This window comes from Formica exsecta, unplaced genomic scaffold (assembly GCF_003651465.1).
Source record: "Formica exsecta isolate Colony F162 unplaced genomic scaffold, ASM365146v1 scaffold480, whole genome shotgun sequence".
In the NCBI taxonomy this organism is placed as follows: domain Eukaryota; kingdom Metazoa; phylum Arthropoda; class Insecta; order Hymenoptera; family Formicidae; genus Formica; species Formica exsecta.
The window spans coordinates 313722-322213 of record NW_021852036.1 but is presented as its reverse complement, the minus strand read 5'-3'; the positions used below and the strand labels follow the sequence as shown (position 1 = coordinate 322213).

General features: G+C 33.5%; 1 long non-coding RNA gene across 1 annotated transcript in view; it reads left to right on the top strand.

The window, feature by feature from the left end:
- The first annotated feature begins 1760 nt into the window (after positions 1-1760).
- LOC115241376 overlaps positions 1761-8492 on the top strand; it is an 11368-nt gene continuing 4636 nt past the window's right edge. The window contains exon 1 of the long non-coding RNA XR_003884892.1: positions 1761-1952. This is a non-coding gene — a long non-coding RNA (uncharacterized LOC115241376). The remainder of the gene's footprint in view (positions 1953-8492) is intronic.

Below are 8492 nucleotides of genomic sequence, written 5' to 3'. Positions count from 1 at the left end.
TTATTAATTTGTTAATTTTCGATGAAAAATGCAATAAATCATGAAAATAATGATGGAGCAATGCGAAGCAATTAAGGAGCAATCGTTTTATGTTATATTATGTTTGAAAATTCTCGCCGTTGGCTTCTGAGCTATATAGTTCCGATAGGCGGCCGATAGGTGACAACGGTGTCGCTAGGGAAATTATTAATTTGTTAATTTTCGATGAAAAATGCAATAAATCATGAAAATAATGATGGAGCAATGCGAAGCAATTAAGGAGCAATCGTTTTATGTTATATTATGTTTGAAAATTCTCGCCGTTGGCTTCTGAGCTATATAGTTCCGATAGGCGGCCGATAGGTGACAACGGTGTCGCTAGGGAAATTATTAATTTGTTAATTTTCGATGAAAAATGCAATAAATCATGAAAATAATGATGGAGCAATGCGAAGCAATTAAGGAGCAATCGTTTTATGTTATATTATGTTTGAAAATTCTCGCCGTTGGCTTCTGAGCTATATAGTTCCGATAGGCGGCCGATAGGTGACAACGGTGTCGCTAGGGAAATTATTAATTTGTTAATTTTCGATGAAAAATGCAATAAATCATGAAAATAATGATGGAGCAATGCGAAGCAATTAAGGAGCAATCGTTTTATGTTATATTATGTTTGAAAATTCTCGCCGTTGGCTTCTGAGCTATATAGTTCCGATAGGCGGCCGATAGGTGACAACGGTGTCGCTAGGGAAATTATTAATTTGTTAATTTTCGATGAAAAATGCAATAAATCATGAAAATAATGATGGAGCAATGCGAAGCAATTAAGGAGCAATCGTTTTATGTTATATTATGTTTGAAAATTCTCGCCGTTGGCTTCTGAGCTATATAGTTCCGATAGGCGGCCGATAGGTGACAACGGTGTCGCTAGGGAAATTATTAATTTGTTAATTTTCGATGAAAAATGCAATAAATCATGAAAATAATGATGGAGCAATGCGAAGCAATTAAGGAGCAATCGTTTGAGCTATAAATTATTAAAAAATATGAACTTCCAGCGCCAACTTATTTCCGGTGGCTGACGGTCTTTAATAATATCTCGTCGGTGGCCCTGTAAACTTTTGTGACCACGTCAAATAGGCCCGGTAGGCCTGGAGGTAATTAAAGGATATTGACATTACCGACTGTTTTGACTGCATCAAAGATATAATTATTACGAATTATTTAATTTACACAATTTAATTTTATTTTAGTTTATACATAATTATTGTTTTATTATCGAAAACACCAACGAAATATTATTAAAGACCGATAGTCTTATGACCGATTGGAATATATCGATTATTTGGATTTAGCGGGATGACTGGAAGAAAAATTCGCCATGCGCTACTGCAGGTAAGTAAATTTTTGCAATGTCGCAATAAAACCAATATAAAATTTAATACAATGTTTATTTTATTGTTCTTGAGGCAGTTACATAAAAAATCTATACATTTTCGATAATAAAATAATAGCTGGTTGAACTAAAATAACGCGCAGCGAGTTTTTCTTCCAGTCACGCTAAATCCCATGAGACCATTGGTCTTTAATGATATCTCATCGATGTCAAGTGACCATCGATCATCTTTAATGAAATATCTTATCGGTGTGACATAAAACAGACGGTCGGTATTTAAATTTGCCGCGGAAGGTAAAGAGTTAAATGGGGAGAACCAGTAGAGGGGGTATATCTCGCGCGGCAGCAGTGTCGCGCCACGGTCAGATCTCAGATCATTAGATCGTCACATCGTCTCATCGTCTCATCGTCACTCGCGTTGTGGCGCTGACAGAGTGCAGACGATCGTTCCTGTTTCATCGGTCAGTGCCGGCAGGTGGTGGGTGTGTACGGATCCTTCGATTCCTTCCGATCTCGATCCAAAAAGACGTAAAGCGAACGCCCGAATTCTCTCACTAGTAAACATCAGTCATGGGAGGTAAGTCTCACTTACTGTTAAAGATTAACCTATCGCGCGATTGCGTTCAGTTAACTCCGGCGTAGAGTTAGCCGGCCGATAACGTTGCTCGCCGGTCTTGACCCAATGACCTTCGTGTCGTTCGGATTTTCATCTTGTCGACGTTCGTGCGTTAACCTCTTCTTCTTCTCGCGCGACCGGTTCGATATACCGTGTGCGATCGATTTTTCGAAAAACAGATTTTCGTTTGCAAGAACTTTTATTCATTCGTGTAAACGGGTAACGAGTACTGCGTTTTTTTTACACAACTGTTTTTATTTTTTTCATCCGCGGGATTCGCGCCCGGTTTCAGGAGTCGGCACGCCTGCGTCAAAGATGGCGGCAATTTAAAAATTGATCGTTCCGAATAAAAGAGATTTAATAACATTAAATATATTTGAAAAAAAAAATTAATATATCGAATTTGGAGGAAGAGAGAAGGAAGTTGCTGCCGCTCAAAGGAACAGATTTGCAGGATTGTTTATTGAATATACTGGGTGTTCCAAGTCAATGAAACTTCAGGACCTTATAGGAAATTGAATTTGGAACAAAAAAGTTCGGATAAACATAGGTCCGGAAACGCTTTGTTAAAAAGTTATAGCTAATAAACTTTGAAAAATCATGTTTTTTGATGATTTTTAAAAAATAACTTCAAAATCCTTCATTCGTTTGAAAAAAGTAACGAAATAAATCTGATGGGTAATTAAATAAACTAAATTACACTAATTTCATTTAATTCTGATTAGGCGTTAAAGAAAATAAGCTCAAAACAACGAAAAAAACAGAAACTTGAAAAGACCACCTTTCGATAGTTTTTATGTAAACACTACATTCGTAATGCAAACATTGCAAATGCAAACATAAAAATATTCTTATTGAATTTTGATCATAACTAATTACTTATATAGAGAGTTTATTAGTTATAACTTTTTAACGAAGCGTTTCCAGACCTATGTTTATAGAAAAACTTTTTTGTTCCAAATTCAATTTTCTATAAGATGAAGTTTCATTGACCTGATTTGGAACACCCTGTATTACTATACAGGATGTTCCAGAAGGGAAGGTCAATATTCTGGGAGGTGATCGTATCGGTCATTTTAAGCAAAAATGTTCATATGAATATATGTCCTATTCCCCACGGTTTCCGAGATAGAGCGACTTGAATGTACAGTTGCAAAATTACTGACAAGAAAGAAATACTACGTACTATTTCTAATATTTATTGTTCAAGTGATACATTTTTTACAAATTATAATAAATTTTCAAATATTCCACCGTTAACATCAATGCATTTTTCAACTGTTGTGTGAACATGGCGTGTTGCTCGTCTGAGTATATCATGACGTTCCTTTATGCGAGCACTAGCATTCATTATTTGAGCGAGCAGTTCGTCTCGTGTATTCACTTTTCTTCTGTATAATTCACTTGTTTATGGGGTTGGATGAAGGTTGAAGTGTACAGAAGAAAAGTGAATACACGAGACGAACTGCTCGCTCAAATAATGGATGCTAGTGCCCGCATAAAGGAACGTCACGATGTACTCAGACGAGCAACACGCCATGTTCACACAATTAAAAAATGCATTGATCTTAACGGTGGAATTTTGGAAAATTTATTATAATCTGTAAAAAATGTATCACTTGAACAATAAATATTAGAAATAGTACGTAAAATAATAATAAAAAAATACATCAAATACATCAGTAATAATTTAATTAATTTGCAGAATTTTCGAATATCAATTTTTGATTTTCAGGGTGTCGACTCCCTGGAAAAACCTAGAAAACCTGGAATTCTCAGGGATTTCGTTTTTACCTTGAAAAATCAAGTAATTCTCATGGAAATTTACTCGAACTCAGGAAATTTTTTCAAAAATTCTCTCTTTGATCATTTTGTTTTTATATTGCAAGCATCGGCAATCTGATTGGCCAATGATTGTGAATTATATGTTTCAAATATATTATAAATATATATCTTTCTCTTTGATCATATGTTCATTGCCATAGCAAAAAATATTGAATACACAATACTGAGTACACATTTTTTATTGTAATTCTTACAATTAATGATAGAAAATAAAAATATGCAAATGAAAAATGCTTATCTTACAAAAGTCATTCAGTTCTTTTCAATACATTTTTTAATTTAATATTTGAAATTTAAGTATGGTTTATTTTTCCTTTACATGAGTGAAAAGCATTAGAAAACGCACACAAAAAAGCTTATTTTAAAAAATTCCATCTAAAAATTCTCTAATTTTACCTGGAATTTTGAACGAATTACCTGAAAAATCAGGGAATTCTCAGGGAATTTTTTTACAAGCTTTGGATAGACACCCTGATTTTGCTCGCAATCGATATTAAATGTTTTTGTATTGAGAAAATCGGATTTCCGCATCGCTATTCTTGAGCGACGATTTCTGTACACGCAGAAATTTTATAAGGAAGTAGCCGGTTCAGTTCCCCGAGACATAAGCGCTTGACCTAAGACAAGGTATATGAATGCATCTCGCCGCAAATGCGAGGCCGGCTCGCTATTATAAGAGCTGGAGAGCGGTTTGTATAAATATAAACCTATGCCGGCATTCTGCCTCCTCGGGTTTCGGATACTCTCGCACCATAATGTTATACGTAGAAAACCTCACCTCTGCATCTCTCAAAGAGAAAATTAACCCTCGCCAGAGCGCGACATTAAATATAGCGGTGGTCCTAAAACGTCTCGCGTCTCCCGTTGTAATTTATGCATGAAAAATATCTTTTATACACACTTCGAGTAGAAGATTAACTATTCCTCTTCAGATTAAATAGAAGAATTCTAACAAAAAATTTTTATTTTGCCACACGATTTTCTTACAATCGATTGCGAAAAAATACCACATTTATTTTGGATCTTAAATATATTTCACTAATAATTTTATTTTATAATTTTTAATTCTAAATATTTCGTTAAATATATTCTTTAATTAAAAATCTTGCTCTCTTTCTCTCTCCTTCTCTAAATCAATCAAGTTACAAAAACTAATGATTTTTATAATTTTTTTATTCCACCTCATGTGCTTTTTTATGTTTCACGTTATTTTGATTCATAGAAAATTTAATTTTTGATAAATGGAAGTGGTAGGTGGACAAATAAAGTATATTTTGTGCGATAAATCTAATTAGACATGACACATATTTCTCAGAAATATATGAAATTAAATACAAATAGTAGGAAGAGCCACAGCTTTAAATGTTATCGAGAACACCGGCAGCCAGAAATCCGATCCTCCTCATTCTCGTCTTGCCTTTGGTTCTCTTCCTCTTTCCGCTCTTTCTCTCGGCTCTCTCTCTCTTTCTTTCTCTCGCGTGACTCATTATTCATCTCCGACATTTATCCGCTCTAGATTCTAACATACACCATCGACCGCGCATACTTTGTGCGATAAATCTAATTAGACATGACACATATTTCTCAGAAATATATGAAATTAAATACAAATAGTAGGAAGAGCCACAGCTTTAAATGTTATCGAGAACACCGGCAGCCAGAAATCCGATCCTCCTCATTCTCGTCTTGCCTTTGGTTCTCTTCCTCTTTCCGCTCTTTCTCTCGGCTCTCTCTCTTTCTTTCTCTCGCGTGACTCATTATTATTCATCTCCGACATTTATCCGCTCTAGATTCTAACATACACCATCGACCGCGCATACTTTGTGCGAGCATAACGACATGACAACTTTTGAGGAATTAAAAAGAATTAAAGACTCATGTAGTTTATCATGTATGGTGCGATCGATGCTTTGTGTCACGTGTACACATGATGACATTCTTCCTCATCCGCAAGGTTATCTTGTGTTTTGCGTTATTTGGCAAGTCTCTAATTCGCATCATACGTAACAGTTACGAGGATAAGTAGATCTTGACGCAAAAAATTATTCTGAACAAAATGCGGTTCAATATTGTGACAACGATATTTTTATTAAAAGAAAATAATTGATCGATAAATCTTCTTTTTCATGTTTGTCAAATATCTCTGTCTAGAATATTTTCAAAGTTGATTTAAAACACCCCGTATACCACTACCTCTCGCTATATTTCACATTTTACATAACCATCATCAGTCCTCGTCATCAGTCTCCTGATATTTTACTAATAAATATTATCTACATTTACTAGTAAATATTGTCCAATGATCCTCTCCGATAAACGAACTTTGCACCGATAATGCGTTATCCATTAATACTTGCCCATCTTACATCATTTTGTCTTTTTATTTGTTATTATCTTTATCGAATCGTAACAGAAAGAGAATCGATACAAATACGTTAAATTTAACATACTTGGAGAGCATCATTATGTATATAATTATCATGTATAATTCAGCAAAATATTTCATCTTTTTACAACCGTACAAACGCGATAAGCGAATTTAAGGATGTTTTGGCTGTACCATAATAGCAAAAAGCTGTCAAAATTAAAAAAAGGAAACATATTTCTTACGTTTATACTTTTTGAAAAATCAAATAAATAAACCCGCATTATGAAAAGAATTAAAGTATCACAAAATACTATGGTTTTTAACGTTTTCGTAAAAGAAAATAATTGTAATTAATATTTTTCCAAATTTATGACAAAAACTTTTGATCGTAAATACCTTCTAAAATCAACTGCAAGAAAAAAAACCGAATAATTTACCGAAAGATTTCGGGTTATAATAAGTATTTTTCTACAACTTTTAATAAATAACTTTTAAATGAGTAAGTGGATCTAAATTAAGTTTTGCACAAATATTTATTAGAATTTCCTTAATATATGTGAAAATTTTTATTTCAGTGACAATGATTTTTCTTTGTCAATTATAATCCTCCATTAATTTCCGTTAAGAGCATCATACTCAGATTTTGCACAGATACTCAGCAGAGATAGTAGAACAATCTACGAAATTTTCATGCTTTTGTCAATATGCTGTTTTAACATATGACACATATGTATATCCTTAAAGATTATGCGGCAAAATCCTAAATTGTAGCGTCGACACATCTTGTGATTTTGAAAACTCTTTTTTCCCCTTCTCTAGAAGACGATTTGCAGCGTGCGTTCGAGTCGTAGAGATCTGCCTAAGAATAGATGACGTGTTTTATCCAGGGGAAAAATAGAGCGCAGCCAAAATTCGATACCTACGCGCGGAACGATATCAGGCGAAATAGAAATAGTATGCGTTATAAATAAATATACAGTGAATTTTGCGCTTGCAAGAAAGTAACGCGCAATATTCGCAATTTACATTTCTCCGCTGCCAAGTTTCCGTTGCGTAGGTAAAAATTTTGCACGTGTTAGATTTTGCGCGCCTTAATATCAGCTGCTTGCACGTCAAACGAGGATTTGCATAATGCGTCGTGCATGAAAATAATGTATTCGCATTTATTTGAATCATCATCATGTACAGATCTATGCCAAAGATGAGAGATTTAAAAAGTTAAGAATTTATTTTAAGCGCCTCTCTATGAAGAACTATTATAGATTCTTTTATTTTATACAATTTCTTTACCAAAGATATGTAATCTGCTGGCAATGAATAAAGATTTTCTTTCTTTAAAAATATATGATCGGTCGGTCCATGATGTGTTGTATAACGCAATAGTGAACATATAAACGCATCGTGAAAGATAATTACATATAATTGGAGCCTTCTAGTATCGAGTCGAGAGGAAGTGAGGTCAATACGAGAAAGATCTAATTATATATCCGAAGGATTGGAAGACTGCCAACGTCACTTTTGTTTTGTATAATTTTTCTTTTCGTTTAGCACGTCTCTGTTTGCATTGCTCTGCATTTTTGCGAAAAAAATCGGTAGATCGAACGCATCGGTTTTTATAAAAAATTATCCGGTCAATAACTCTAATCTATATTCTTTGTGCAAGACAAGAATCATTTTTATTTGTCGCTTGTAAAACCATGGACGTTTCTCAAATCGACCGAATACTTATCAGGGTGTCTACCCCTGGAAAAACATAGAAAACCTGGAACTCTCAAGGAATTTTTTTTGTACCTGGAGAGATCAGGAAATTCTCATGGAATTTTATTGGGACTCAGGGAATTTTTAAAAAAATTCTCTTTAATAATCTTGCTTTTATACTGTAAACAATCTGCAATCCGCCGATAAGCCAAGTTATGAATTATGTGTGTTTAAAATATATTATATAATAAATATATATCTATTTCTGTTTATATACTCAATGTCTTAATGAAATATTGAGAATATGCAATACATATTCTCTATTTTAATTTTTAGTAATAAAAAATGAAAATATTATGCAAGTTAAAAATTTTTATCTTAACGAAAATTTTAATTTGTTTTAGTACATTTGTAAATCTAGCAGTTGAAACTTAAATTGGTTTTGTGTTTTTCCTTTGTATGAGTGAAAAGCATTAGAAAACACGTACATTAAAAACATTTATTTTTGGAAATTGCATCAAAAAATCTTTAAAATATTTTCTTTACCTGGAATTTTGAACAAAAATACGCAATACGAAATATAATGTTTT